General features: G+C 38.3%; 1 protein-coding gene across 9 annotated transcripts in view; it reads right to left on the bottom strand.

Moving 5' to 3' along the window:
• DTNA (dystrobrevin alpha) overlaps positions 1–16,227 on the bottom strand; it is a 433,073-nt gene that overhangs the window by 389,409 nt on the left and 27,437 nt on the right. The window lies entirely within an intron of this gene.

A 16,227-nucleotide genomic window follows, 5' to 3' on the forward strand; every position in this document is an offset into this window, starting at 1 on the left:
GTAACCAGTAATATTTAATCTTTAGTCCTTAAAGTTTGCTTGTGGCCAAGAGGAAAGTGATGAAATAAGTTCTGGAATAAAAGGATATAGGAATAAAATGGAAAAATCAACTCTGGAAGCACTGATACATACAACCATACAAGTTATTTCGCTGCAACTGATATGAGAGTCAATTGTCATTATTTTCACTTTCCATTTTAATTATGGATGGTTAATTACTGAAACATATCTTGGGAGAGTCTTCACCTATTGGATGCTTTAATTACAGTCAAAGTTGGCTTTTTTTGCATAATACCTAACACAAAACATTTGCTGCTTATAAATGGTTAAAATATGAAGAGCGTTAAGGAAAACCTCAGTGAAAGCATCTCTCCTTGGACAAAGCTGAAATCCCACTTCCTAAAGCATGACACAAAGAACACAAATTTTGATAGGATGGGGGGAAAGAGAAAAGGGAATTTCTATATGGCTGATAAGATCATTGTAGCCCCAATGCTAACACCAATATCACAACCTAAGAGGCACTCAATATTCAGGAAGTGAAGGCATGGAAGGGAGGCAGGAGGAAGGAAAAGAGTTAACCCATTCTTGTCCCTCTTCTAATGTACAAATACCCTTGGAGGGATAATATATATATATTTTCTCCAGCTCTTCTGTTTGAATATATTTAACAGATCTTATTGTCCTGGCTGTAATGACAAGGAAAGCAGTGAACAGATGTATCCTCCATTTAGTCTGCTTGTTTACCAAGGGCATAAATTGTTGTAACTCAACAACAGCTTATATTTGAAGTATTTCTCTAGAATAAAAATATTTTCTTCAAGCACTATTTAATTAATTCTCCAATGGAGGGTATGTTTTTGAAGTCCTTTCTGTTCCCACTCAGCTAAGGAAACTGAGTTGCAAAGGGTTAAATCCTTAGGAGACTGGCAGCCAAGCAAATCTTCATTCTTTTTAAAATTCATTCAATTCTCAAAGCTATTTAAATTGCTCCTGCAGAATCCAAACAAAAATGTCTCACCAAATTTAAGAAACACAGAAAAGCTAAAGTGTTGGCTTATTTTTAGAACTGTCAACAGACTTTCATCTGTTACCATAAAGTGCCTCAATCAAGATGTTTTAATATAACGTCCAGAACAGAGTCAGATATTTACATATTGAATAGATATTCTGTTTCTTGTATGGTGTAGGCTTTTACCAGCTACATTTTTCAGATGTCTCTTTCTCTTTCACTATAATGCTGTTTTTTTTTTTCCCCCTCTTGGGAAAAGGACTGAATTTTCAGAGAATATGTGTCGTAATGAGTCACTAAATTTTAACACATAAACTTAGGTCTTTGAAGGTCTTCTTGCAGAGAGGTGTACTAAAAGCTTGTTTTAGTCATTCTTGTCGATGGATGGTTGTCCTCTGGTCCCAGTTACACACGTTGGAGAGCTACTAACTAGACTTAGCAGAGGTTAATTGCTGATACTTAATTAGTGTGGAAGATGGCAGATATGGGGCCATTACACTTGGCAGGAATCACCACCTCCTGCTGGGTGCATTTAGATCAATGAGATTGTGAGTCTGTTATCAAGAGCCAGATTTGGAGAGAATAAAAACCTATCATTTTGCTCATCTCCCCAAATCTTCTACATCATTTCACCAACAAAAGGATCTTCATTTCTGCATGGATTATAGAGTATATTATAAAGTTATTATATAGTAGTATTTTATAAATGGTATTATAAGGTGGTGAAGAGCTCAGCCCCTTGAGTTAGTCTGAGTGGATTTTAATTCTGGCTCTAACCCTTCGGCACTGAATGATTTTGGGCAAATAACACAACCTCTTCTGGCCTCCATTTCCTCATCTGTAGAAGGTGGGTAATAGTTACACTCAATTTATTGGATTATTTCAAGATTAAATGAGTTGATGCATGGCGTAAAGTGCTTAGAAAAGCATCTGGTACATTATAGGTCAATAAACAATTATTTGGGGGTTTAAATTCTGTTTTTTATCTTTGATCTCACTTTCTGTAAGTGACAGAGAATGCTGGAGTGGGTAGCCTATTCCTTCTCCAGCGGATCTTCCTGACCCAGGAATTGAACCGTGGTCTCCTGAATTGCAGGAGGACTCGTTACCACCTGAGCTACCAGCCTAGCAGAGAAAGAGATAAGAGAGTAGGTAATTTTAACACACTATGCTACGCACTCTTTTTTTTTTTTTTTTGGTATGCATGAGCTTGTATGACATTAGGGAAGGGGCATTAACATGGACCAGGGAGAGGGACATAAAATAAAGGTTGCCTTTATTTTTTAGCTTTATCTTTTTTTTTTTCTGATCACACCACATGGAGCTTGTGGGATCCTAGTTCCCCAACCAGGAATCGAATCCAGGCTGCCAGCAGTGAAGGGGATGAGTCCTAACCACTGGACTTCCAGGGAATTCCCAAGGCTTCGTTTCAAGGTGTTAATTGCAAAAAATAAAGAGAGAGAGAGAGAGAGAATAAAATATTAAAACCTTCAATTGCTTCCTATTGCATATGACGGATTACAAATTCCATAGTTACAATCTGGCCTTCAAAACCTCCATAAAGCAGTCAGAACTGAGCCCTCTAGCAGCTTCCCAAGCTCTAGAATCCAGTCAATTTGTCTTCTTACAGTTCCTCAAAAAATCCCCTCCCCAGCACCTTTTTTTTTTCTTTGTTTAGTTGTCTCAGCCTGCAATTGCCTTCTGTCCCTTTACCATTTTTCAAGAAACAGCTTAAATGATCCCCCTCATCAGGAAAACCTGCTAATATGCCCTAGTCAGAATTAATCTTTTTCTTCCCTCACATCACTCCTTGCTTCCACTGATCAGTTACCTAGTGGATCCTGTTTGAGAGTAATGCCTGACTGAGTCTTTTTCTCCCACTGGCCTGTACCCTAATAAAAGGTAGGTGCCATGTCTCATTCATCTTTGGGTCCCCAGAGGGGCTCTTACATTAACTGACACCGAGGAGTCGCTCAGTAAGTGCTTGTTGAGTTGAACGGTTGAGAAGGCATTTTTATTCTTTGTGATCTTCAGGCACTTTCCTAAAAGAGCCTCTATTCAAATGATTGAACCTTTTGGCTGAAGACATTCATGTTTTTTTTCCAACTCTGAGGGAGAGGATCTTTAAAAGAAAGGGGAAAAAAACCTCCCATGTGACTATTCAAAACTCATAAAAACAAAGTATTATCTTACTTTGTTTTAGGGCTTTTCAGATGCTTTTTAAAAATTGTTGAAACTGACAGTTAGAAATGGCTCTGAATTCTTACCTGATTGGACAGAGAACAATGAAGGAATTTTAGATGAATTCAAAAATCTGAACCGAAACAGGTATTTAAACGGCTCTGTATTTTCTGACTATGAAGTCTTAATTAGTAAGCATTTTGTGTTTACATTCGCAGAGTTGAACAATTTACATGTTGGGTTGACCATAAGGTTTGTTTGGGTTTTCCCATATATCTTATGAGCTTTTTGGCCAACCTAACAGATTATAGCCCAATGAATAAAGTGATAGCAAAAAAAGGAGTAGAGAGTTATAATCTGGATAATGGATGTGCAGATTAAAAGCAGAGGAGAGTAAAATGCTTTTGTATCATTTACTCACAGCATAGTTTTAAATTTTCAAAGGAAAAAATAGCTTATTTAATCATGTTTTCACAACACTAATGCAGTAGAAAGTCCCAGCAGTCATAAGTATTTCTAAGAGAGATGAGGAAACAAAGACCAGTTTAAAGTCACAGAGACAGCCTGGGAGAGCTGGACTGCAATCTTTTATCTCCTGACCATCAGTCCTCTGATGGTTTCACTAACGTAAGCTCATGATGCCTCCAACGCATCATAAATTACACTCAGAGTGGAAACATACAACTTCTACTCAGAGGTAGAGACTTGTAACCAAACTGCGTTTCTCTTGTGTCCTTCAATGTTAATACTGTGGTCCCATTCAGACTCAGGATTTGACCTAAGTGACTGTGTAATCGCTTCTACCTTGTATCAGTGGCTTTCCAGGAGCTGCCATAATGATAAAGCATTAGAAAAACAAATTGCACAAGTTCTAGCTGCTGTATGATTGCACAGAAATGTTCAAGCAGACATCTGAAATATGCTGCAGACTGTGATCTGAGAGAGGAACACAGCAGAGGTGGGGGTGAGGGAAGAAGGAGTCCAGGCGCTGCTGACATCCTAGGAGGAGCCATTCTCTGCTGATTCCTTGGTAACGGGGGCAAAGAACTTTTATTCTATACTTTGTCAGCTGGACTTCTAAAAGCAGAATGGTTAAGAATGACAGTGCTGGATAAGATATCTTTGATTTGAATTTTGGTTCTACTATTTAGTGTGACTTCCAAAATTTTCTGTGTCAGAAAACTTGAGAAAAAGATGGTTATCTTCTTTATAGCATTACTACACAGGTTAAATGACTTAATATATGTAAAAGAGCTTAGCAAAGATTTGGTACTTAGTAAATCCCCAGTAATTTAGCTATTATTATTAGTAGTGGTGTATATTAATAGAATTATTCAGGTTGTTTTTCCATGTATGATAATATAATAAAAAAGCAGAGATGAGGGGTTGGGTGGATGTGAAGATAGGGGCAAATGAAAAAAAAGAAGGATATTGGTGGGAAGAGACTAAACATGATGTTGGAGACAGATTTCAAGTTATGAATATGACACAATTTAATCAGGATTCATTTCTCTTGAAAGAGAAAGACACCTAGATTGATGAAGCATGAACACAAGAGGACTAAGAGTAAATGGTCCATTAAAAAGACTTACTGTTTTTAGTAAAACGTCATCATTTTTTAAATTCCAAAACTAGGATATATTAGCTTTGACGATGCTCACATCCTCGTTCTGGGCATCAGGCTTTGACTCGCCACTGTGGGAATTTGCTCTGCCCTGGAAGACAGTGGGCTAGCCAACCAAGTCACTCTACAACTTCCACGAGCGAGAGTCCCAAACGCCACGATCAACAAGTATTTTCTCAAGGATAAGGTGGCTTAGATGGATTTATACATCTCTTGCCTTCATTTATAACCTCATGGTGTGAAAGGAGGAGAAGACAATGGCACCCCACTCCAGTACTCTTGCCTGGAAAATCCCATGGACGGAGGAGCCTGGTAGGCTACAGTCCATGGGGTCGCTAAGAGTCGGACATGACTGAGCGACTTCACTTTCATTTTTCTCTTTCATGCACTGGGGAAGGAAATGGCAACCCACTCCAGTGTTCTTGCCTGGAGAATCCCAGGGACAGCAGGGCCTGGTGGGCTGCCGTCTATGGGGTCGCACAGAGTCGGACACGACTGAAGCGACTTAGCAGCAGCAGCAGCAGCAGCAGTGTGAAAGGAACATGCTATCTTATCTGTCTTTTCAGAGAATCCAGGAAAGCCCTCATAGTTACATTTATTAAAAATGTTTTGTATGCTGAATCTAGAAAAATCATGTAGATTATCTGATTTGCAAAACAGAAATAGAGACACAGACATACAGAACAAACATATGGACACCAATCGGGGAAGAAGGAGGTGAGATGAATTGGGAGATTGGGACTGACATACATACACTATTGATACTATGTATAAATAGGTAACTAATCAGAACCTACTACACAGCTCAGGGAACTCTATTCAAGTGCTCTGTAGTGACCCAAACAGGAAGGAAATCTAAAATAAAAGAGGAGATATATGTATAGCTGATGCACTTTGCTATATGGGAGGAACTAACAATAAACATTTTGTGACTCAGCACCTGTTAATAGCTACCAAAACTTTGGCTGAGAGAGACTCCTGAAGGAGGTACTTTCTGAAGCGCATTCTCACATTGCATTTTCCTGAATACTCCTGGCTATACTCTGGACTAAACTAGACTTTCAGAGAAAAATGAATTGATACTATATCCTACTGGTGACTTATAAAGTTGTTTTCATTAAAGTGCAATTTGGCAGATAACATCAGCATATATTAAGAGACAGTCCAAGGGGAAAAAAAGCCCTATAAAACATGTAACTGTATGAAAACAGTTGAAGATTCTGTTCCCTATGAGACACCATGACCACTTTGTAACGGTCCATGGGGGAAATGTCTCTATCACAACCTAGTCAGCAGCAGTCAGCCCTCTGCTAAGCAACTGGTTTGTTTTTCTCTCATGGACACTGTAAATTGTATAATTCACTATGTATACCCCTTTGCACTGGATGCTAGAGTTTGAGCCAAATTTTTGTCTAATCTCTAAAAAATATATGTAAAACTTTTAGATACATTTTCGTGTTTTCCTGGCTTTATTTCACTTTTCTACCATTATATTCTCTTTGCCCTGTAGTTCTCATTATTAAAAATTTATTTTACCTAGCCATATGGTATGCTGACTTCAGTCATATGCTAATAATGTAATGAATAATGAATGAACAAGTGAATCAGTACTTCTGATGATGAAGTTATTCCATTCTATTTAATAGGATGAAGGACAGAGGCCTTAACCTTTAGAGATATCTATATACGTATACAGAGTTCAAAAATTCAGATACCGAGGATTCTAGATGCAGGCAATCATCAGGTTGAGTTTAGTTGTTCAAATATGTTGTATGTAATATCTCCCAAAGTCTTTTCCTCATGATGTCATGATGGTTGCTGCTGCTCCACTCAGCTGCTGTTGATCCAAGCAGGAGGAAAGGAATGGGAGCCGAGGCACTGCCAGCGTACAACCACCTACCTCTCAGTGGTGAGAACTGTGTCACATTGTCACCCATACTTACAAGGGAGACTAGAAAAGACAATCTATAAACTTTACGGCCTATAGTACAGGGACAGGTAAGTGAGTAAGGTTGGGATTAGGTACTGGGTAGAAGTAAAACTTAGTCACACAGTCGTGTCTGACTCTTTGAGATCCTGTGGACCGTACCCTGCCTGGCTCCTCTGTCCATGGAATTCTCCAAGCAAGAGTACTGGAGTGGGTTGCCATTTCCTTCTCCAGGGGCTCTTCCTGACTCAGGGATCAAACCCAAGTCTCCTGCATTACATGCAGATTCTTTGCCAACTGAGCCACTAGGGAAGCCAGAGTCGTAGGGACTGGGTGTGACAAAATTAAATTCTGCCACAGCCATCAACCATGGAAATGTGACAATTTGTTAAAATGACCCAAAGCTTTCAACCATCAGTTCATGTTTGAGCCATATTCTCTGTTTTCTAACTTTTCAAGGAAAATAAAGACTCAAGTTTTGGTGTTTTTCTTTTAGAAGGTAGATTACCTAAAACTCTTCAGTTATCCAGAGTGTAGATCATCATTTACTTAGCTTTATTTAAATCAGAAGAAAATACATTAATGTATTTGGAGCTTCTGAAGGTGAACTAACAAGGCACTATCTCTATGATTTATATTTACTAAGACTTCCATGTTCTGCTTGGTAGCCATTCCCTGTTGTATGAGCTGCTACGACTAACCCATGACTCTTCCTCTGGCACTACCAGCTGGATTGACAATTCTAGAAATTTTGATGGAACAAACTCCAAGTTATGAAGTTAATGCTCTTCTTTGGTTTAGAGAAACTTTCATAGTCAATTCTAATAAATTTGCCATAAGTTCCCACAGTTCAGTCAATTGTCTAATTTCAAGGTCTCATCTAATGCATAATAGCTGCAGAGGAAATCCAAGTTTCAAGGGCATGCTTTCACAGCAACCATATACTAGAAACAAATGGGTTTCTAAGACAGAAGCATGGAGACTCTAATTCATTACATGAGGAAATAGACGTAGAATTAAATAATAAATCAATTACAGTAGCAAGTATATTAACATTTTTGTGTGCTCCAAAAAGAGAAAACACTCATCTTGTAAAACCTCTGATTAAAGGCTGGGTATAAAAGCATTTTCAGTGGACAACAGGGGTCTAAGTCACTTTACATAAAGAAGGAATTCACAAAGAATTTCCCCCAAAGAGGTGACTTTGTTGAACTTGATAAGAGGCTCAAGCAACTTGGGATTTTGTTTGACTGCAGGATCTGCACTTACTTATCCTGGTTCAGTGGTCTAAGTAACAGTTTAATAACTGAAAATTGGGTGCTCCAATCTCTGCCTTACCAGTGACTTTTTTCTGACCTTGGATGAGGCACTTGATGCTACAGAAATGTTTTTCCAGGCTTTCATTTTTGTTCTTTACAATGAAAATAACTTCTAAAAATGATAGGTCAAATATGCAAGTCACAAAACCAGAGAAATTAAACTAGTAACAATGTGTCTTCATTCCAAATATAGATTTGTTTGCCACTTATATGATTTCACCTTTTTTGTAGGAAGCTCAGGGCCTTGAATGAAAACAAAATGAAACATTGTCTTGTTTCACTGAGGTTTCTGTCCACATCAAAAATGTCTACTATTAAAATGACATTCTTTACAATTGTTGGCAGCATCTGGTGAACAACTAAAAATACCCTTTTGTACAGGACTAAGGGAAGAGAAAAAAATCTATTTCTTGATGAGTAGACAATTCCCCTTGGTTTGTGGGAAGCGCTATTTGAAATAAAAGAATTTGCCTAAATGACCTTTCGAGTTCTTGTCTAATCAGTCTGACTGCTGCTCTCCTTTAGGAGAAAGAACTTCACTACTAGATCCTAGTATGGCAACCATGCACACACACATATATACAAATACACCACATCCATGTATGCGTATATCTATGTGTACTTATATGGGAGTGTTGTAGCCACGAATTTTGGGAAACAAACTCACTCAGAAGGACAATGCAGGTAATGGAGTGCAGTTTATTATACCGGCGGGCCCAAGGCATAGTCTTCTCTTCGCCAAGGACCCTGACCAGCATTTGTAAAAATCTTTTATACCCCATGTGTACATGTCTGAACTCACCACCCCAAATTCCTTGAGACTTACATAAACAAAGGAAGGGTAAATACAATCACAATAATCTCATCATTTATGTGTTATGTGTTCAAACAGTTAAACAATTGGCCAACAATCAATAAGCCCAAGGTTATACTCCGATACGGAGAAGGCAATGGCACCCCACTCCAGTACTCTTGCCTGGAAAATCCCATGGATGGAGGAGCCTGGTAGGCCACAGTCCATGGGGTCGCTAAGAGTCGGATACGACTGAGCGACTTCACTTTCACTTTTCCCTTTCATGCACTGGAGAAGGAAATGGCAACCCACTCCAGTATTCTTGCCTGGAGAATCCCAGGGACGAGGGAGCCTGGTGGGCTGCCGTCTATGGGGTCGCACAGAGTCGGACACGACTGAAGCGACTTAGCAGCAGCAGCAGCAGCAGCACACTCCGATAGGTACAGAAAAATTTATGGCCTGTCCAGAGACAGGGGTGATTAGTGTATGTTTTCTCTTAGGCAATGAGTAACCTGGATATGATCTTCAAGTTTCCCCTGTCCGGCGGGGGTCTTATCCTTTTATTGTCATTTCCATAGGCACTAAACACAGAGTTTAGAGTCCATTAGAGAGGTAGCCAAGCATGATCAGCATAAACAGGCCTAAGATGGAGTCCAGGTCCTACGAATTCCCTCTTCAGGAGGAGTCACAGAAAGAACAGGTGTAGAGAGAAAAGAGAGGAAAAAATGTTATGACCAAATGCTTAAACAGTGATAAGCCTGAGAAAAATAGCAGGAAAAGCAAGGCTTCCATTAAATCCTGCCCTAGATTTTAATGTCTGGAGCCAAGAGATCATCCCAGTGTCCCTTGCTGATGAAAGCCAAATTCATGTGCAAAATGATGTTCCAACTTTATATCAAAAAGTAGACTGAGGAACAGAAACCACCTCCATAGAAATGGCATCTCTTCTCTTGCTCATTAAGAAAAATATCAAAATGTTAAGAATGAGAAAGAGTACAAATTGGGTATCCTCAAATAAATAGAAGTGTGAACTTCTTATGCTGGAGTCAGATATTATTTGCACGGGACTGAATCAACTCTATGACGTCCACTCAACAGAATTATAATTTTACGTATTCTCATTATTAGAGATGTAGCAGTTTTCTTTTATTGGTTAATTCTAATAATAATTGCAAATATTTTAGAAATAAGTGCCAGGAACTGTTCTCAGCATTTTATATTCAGCATACATATAATCACCACAATCTTATGATGTAGGCATCATTATCATTCTCATTTTCAGAGGTGAACATTTCTAAGCAAAATTTCCCAATAGCACACAGCCCATAAAGGGTTATATGCTGGGATGTGAGTTCAGTCCATGTGGGTTAAGAGTCTCTGCCTGTAACTGGAACACTACACTACCATCTAAGAGTGCTTTATATTCAGTCTATTTTCAATCAATCAATCTCACCTCAAAGAGTGGAAGGACAGCATTCTGTTATTAAATCACAATCATTTCTCTTTAAGTATTCTATTACTTCTGTGTGAAACAAAATTTAATGAAGATTTGCTAATCTCTCAAGACTCTGACAGTAAAAGCCCAAGTGAATGATGGATGTTTGGCTTTTAACCAGAACATGGGGGGTTGTGTTCTTTTAGCAAATGTCACCAACCGGTCCTTTCTACTAGCAAACATTCTGCTACAGAGCATGGCTCAGTGTTCCAGAGGAATGCTGAGCTCAAGGATGTACTAAATCCTACAACACCTAGTAATCTAAAATGAAGAGTAACTGGCCTAGACCTCAGGGGAACACAGCTTGGCTTCAGCTTTGTGATGTGGAGACAATATTAACCTCTTCTCAGGGAAGAGGAATGCAAGAATGAGAAAACAGATGCATAGATAACTTAAAATTCTTCGTAGCACCTTGGCTAGTCAATTTATTGCTTTTTCTAAAGTTTTCATTACATCCAAATATAATTCCACGGGAATTCTTAGAAATCTCATCCTCTTTAGTTTCCACTAAAACCTTTTGGCTCTTTCTGAATTAATCGAACTGTATTGAGGAATTATTTATCTCTAGTTCTTCCACTGTGTGTCAGAGGAGTGGTTTTCTTTGAATAGCGGAAAGGCCCACTACAGAACAATATGACTGCTGAATAGAGTCTCTTTCAACAAAAGATCTGAAGGATGAGGAACCTCTGGTCTCACAATGCTTTCATGAAAACTTTATGTACCAAAAGTCTAAAATCCCTTGAATGGGGATAGATCACATTCAGAACAGTGTAAGTTAGGCACTGATCAACTCTAGGAATCAGACAGAAGGTGCTGCAAGAGCAGCAGGGGTGATAAAGGAGGATCTGAGATGGAGAAAAGGCGGAAAGGGAGAGGAAGTGGAGAGGCTGGTGGAGGAATGACAATCCCTGCCCTAGTGGTTCAGTGCGTTTTTTTTTTTTTTTTTGGAAGGGAGAAGCAAATGCTATTGATCTGTCTACACTACCGGACACCTTGATGTCTTAAGGAGTAGAATACTTATTCATTCTCACTTTGCTCATTATTCTTTGGGGATTCATGCAGACTTTGAGGACTGAGCAACAGAGAACTCCATCTCAGTTCTTCTGAGAGTGACTATTTCCCCATGTACTATAAAGCTGACATCAAATCTAATTCCTTTCAAAAATGTGTCACCTTGGGTATGTGTTGAATTTAATCGTTTCCTTTTCTCTGACCTCAAGACAGAATTAAGGAACTAGTGGGTTTTAGAAATGTAGCTGTTATCCAATCTATGATAGAATTTATCTCTTACATCTAGCTCCGGGATGCCCCAAACTCACTTGCTATTGAGTGCAAGGCTCTCTGCACAAGTGATGAAATTTAGTCCTCTACAGACACATATGGCTGGGCTGTCACAGCTTCTTGGAATATTTTTCACTTAGATTCTGAGCAATGTATAAACCTTAAAAAAAAAATCATCTTGCGCCTCTTCAAAGTCTTAAAAAGTATAATTTTTCTGCAAACCATTGACAACAGAAAAGGCACACTATCTTTGCATACCAGAGCATCAGCCATCATAAAAAAAAAAATATAATTCTGCCCTGTCCAAATCCAGAAATGGATATAAATTACTTGGAAAATTTTTTTTTTTTAACTTACTGCTATCTCTTCAAATGGGCTATTTATAATAGGAGTCAGATGATATCCCACCAAGTTTCATGAGGAGAGTGGTTTTCTGGGTTTTTTTAAGTGAACTTAATTTCAAGAGATTTTTGATTGGTTCTGAAGACTGTAAAACTGCATTATTAGGTTCAGTTCCAAAAGCAAAAATCTATAATTTTTAATGGTAAATGTAAACAGGGATTAAGGTGTGCTGTTTGCTAGCATGTCAAAATAAGAACTCAGTATTTTCAGTTGGGAAAGAAAAATCATAAAGTTAGGCACAGTGGTACAAAATGAAATGTATTTTTTTTTCACAAGGATGTTTTCATACAATGCATCCACAGAGCACAGCAATTTACTAGAGTTCTATTTATTGCTGTTATTTTGGCAGTCACCCACTGAGTTTGTAAAACAACAAAAGTACTAAAAGTTCCCTTAAGCAGAGATATTGTTTTAAAATCTCTAAATGGAATTGATAGAGAATGCAGTGAAGAAGGATCAGAACAACCATCAACAGGATTATTCAAAAATTTCGCACATTTGGTAAATTACTCAAAGCCCTAGGAGACTTGACTATTGTCAAAAACAAACATAGCAGGGTCAGAATATTGACTTTGCAGCCAGTGGCCAAGACTCTTGAGACATAAGAGTTTCCCTTACGTCTCCATTTGTTCCCCTTCTGTCATGTTTCATTAACAAAATAAAAGCAAGCAAGTAGGAAGTTGATTCATACATGTCTACATATTAAAAGATTAATTAAGCCACAATCATCTCAAAAACTGAAAATTCAACATTCTTTCATGATTAGTAAATCCGATAGTAAAAAACGAAAGAATACATTTTAACATGATAAAAGTGATTGAAAAATGCAAAACAAAATTTAACTCCTTAGTATATAAAGTTTTTATAAAGCAACAACAAAAAGATACACCCTGTAGAAAAATAAGAGTAGGAGGCAAATCACAGAGTAAATTAACTGCCCTCAAAGCACTGAAAAAATGTTCAACCTTATGTTATTTAAAGAAATGTAAGCATAAGCTACAACATAAAAATGTAAACTGTTATGTCAAGTATTAAAGTGCTAATGCTCAGTACTGGTGCGGTTGAAAGAAAAGGGCTGTCTCACCTGGCTGTAAAACTATATATTGAGATAACAATTCAGGAAGGTAATCTGTCAATGTATTATAAAACATTACAAGTATATATACCCTTTGATCTAGAAACTCCATATCTAGGAGTTAGATATGAAATCAGTTGAGATAAATGCTCACAGAATTTAACAACAGGATTATAAAGATACTCTTTATAATGAAAAAGAGAGATAAACCAAATGTCAATAGTGGAATAACAGTCAAGTAAATTGTAAGTTCATATAATAGAATACTATTTAATCATCAAAAGGGATGTCGCACAGTAATACTTATAGATATTGAAGACTTACAATACATTCAGTGATAAAAACAAAGTTTAACATGCTACAACAGTATGATATTGTTTTCATTCAAAATGATTACTGTTCTATCTATGTATATCTCTCTCATTTACCTATTTAGTTACCTACATATCTACCTAAAAAAAATGCTGGAAAAATATTTATCATGAGTTAGCAACTCATTTATCATGAGTTGGTGTTTTTACATTGTCAATTATTTATATATAATTGCTTATTTTTTTCTTTTTAAAATAATAAACTATTACTTTTTACAATAATAAAAGCAATTGCTATTTAAAAAATAAAAGTATGTGTATATTTAAAAAAAATTAAAACAAGAAAGTGAGACTGTAAAGGCTCTGAAAATTTAGAAGCCGTCACTATATAATTTCTCATTATACAACAGCCTCTAAACTGAAGTCCCAATGATAAAAGACAAATGATCCTGAAGTCTGAGCTTGAGTCATTCTACCTGCACAGAAGTTTCCTCAACTGCACAGTGAGATCAACAGGGCTGCTTTACTTGCCTCACAAGGTAATAGTGAGGCTCAAGAGAGATAATGTATGTGAAAACTGTGTGGGGGATATAAGCTGTGTATAAACACCTTTTTATATAAAACACAAAACACCTTATTTTATATAAAATATAAAAGTGAATATTATTATAATATTCCCATGAATTATATGTAGGGTCTGTGAGAAGTTTATTTTTTTCATTGCTCTTCAGACGGATACAATACTTACAAATCATCTAAGAGGTCTGTATATTTTTCAGTAATCACAGTTATTCTTTTCTCTTTCAAGTTTTCCATTTGGGCAAATGGAACACTGCACAAGTAATATTAAAACAGACTTTCAAAGTGTCAATATTTTTGCTATACTGTCATCTTAGTCCTATCTACATATAGTCATCTTTTTAAGTCAGCAGGAAAAGAAATTGAGCTCTTTTTACATTAAAATGGGAAACTAAAATGAGGAAAAATAGTTTTGGAGAGTAATTGTCATAATATTTTCAAATAAAGAATATATTGGTAAAATTAGCTTAATTGCATGCAGTGATTTTTCCAGATATTTCTTTTTTTTTTTTTATCTCACCCTCTCCTCCCCTCCCCTTCCAGATATTTCTTAAAAATAATTTATTTATTTATCTGGCCTCATCGGATCTCAGTTGTGACTAGCGGGCTCAGTGCTCAGTGGTTGCATTAAGGGGGCTTAGTTGCTCCATGGTATGTGGGATCTTAGTTCCCCGACTAGGGATTGAACCCACATTCCTTGCATTGGAAAGTGGATTCTTAACCACTGGACCACCAGGGAAGTCCCTCTCATAGATTTCTGGACTTTTTTGAAAAGATTAGGCTACCTAGTGAGTTGCATGCATGCTAAGTTGGTTCAGTCTGTCCTGGACTGTAGCCCGCCAGGTTCCTCTGTCCACGGGATTCTCCAGGCAAGAATACTGGAGTGGGCTGCCATGCCCTCTCCATGAGATCTTCCCGACCCGGGGATCGAATCCGCCTATCTTATGGCTCCTATATTGACAGGCTGGTTCATGACCACTAGTGCCACCTGGGAAGCCCACCTAGTTAATTAGCAAATGACAAACTGCTGGAGCAAGACAGGGCATCCCCTCCAGTGATGAGGGCTTTGGGATTGAAGAGGATCTATAACAAGGAACTCTCTAAGTTTCACTACATGAGATGAAAATTTTGATTTCTTTGCTTCCTTCCTGACTCCTACTCTGTAAACTTAGCCTTTCTGAGCAAGAATTTGTCTCCTGTAAATTAAAGACACAAATGAGAAATACGCTTGCAGCCAGAGCGGACATGCGTGTTCGGCTGCTGCCCGGGCTTGGGCCCATCTGCTCTGATGGCAGGATGCCCGCTGGCAAGCTGGCCCTTCTACTTCAGCAGAGCTGCCAGCCTTCCAAGGGTCTGTGTGTGGGTGCACTGTGGTGAGAGCTGGCTTTCCACAAAGAGCTCTTCCACCCAACCTACATATGGGTCTGTTTGCACTTGAGCACACTTGCTGGCTCTCATGTGTCATAAAACAAATGCTCCGAGCATGAATAAAAAGAGGACAGAGCTGCACTAGTATTTCAGCATCAGTGAACATGGACCACACGCAAAACTTCCTGTAAAGCACGGCTCATAGTGGACGAGGACGCCGTGCACAAGAGAGGAAGGAAAATCGCCCATCTGTCTGTTTCTAGTGTGAGAAGTAAGAGGGAATATTCCCCTCAAGGTCTCACAGTCAGCATTGTTATCATTTCGAGTAAAGTTTCCCTCCCTCGGGTGGTTCTATACAGGTCTGGCAGAGACAATAAGCGTGGCTGGAGTCTTTCCCTGTCGGTGGGACAAGCCTGACCGGATGTTGCCTGCTCCCTTCATTCAATTTAAATTTGACAGCCCTGGAGCAAAGGCAAGGAACAAAGTCTGGCACCTTCAGAATAAGGGGATAACAGTGAAGTATTCTCAAGACTAGCTGTCCTAGGAATGGCTGTGTTCTTTATAAATATTAAAGAGCAATAATAACAAAAGGCAAACAAGATCATGAATAAAATGACTGACAGAGATCAAGACTTCTGTCATCTAAATTTTACAAGCATTCCATGTACGTCTGAGGGGCAAGAATCAAAAGCATGCTGTGGATAATCCAGAAGGATAACAACTGCTATAGTGACTCATTCATTCATTTATTCAACACATACGTAATGGGCACTGACTAGGTGCCAAGCGCTAGGCATACAAAGGTGAACAGACACAGACAGAACCCCTCCCCCACAGAGTGTGCATTCTAGTTGGGGAGA

Source organism: Giraffa tippelskirchi, chromosome 14 (genome assembly GCF_054371585.1).
Source record: "Giraffa tippelskirchi isolate mGirTip1 chromosome 14, T2T-mGirTip1v1.2.pri, whole genome shotgun sequence".
Taxonomy (NCBI): Eukaryota; Metazoa; Chordata; class Mammalia; order Artiodactyla; family Giraffidae; genus Giraffa; species Giraffa tippelskirchi.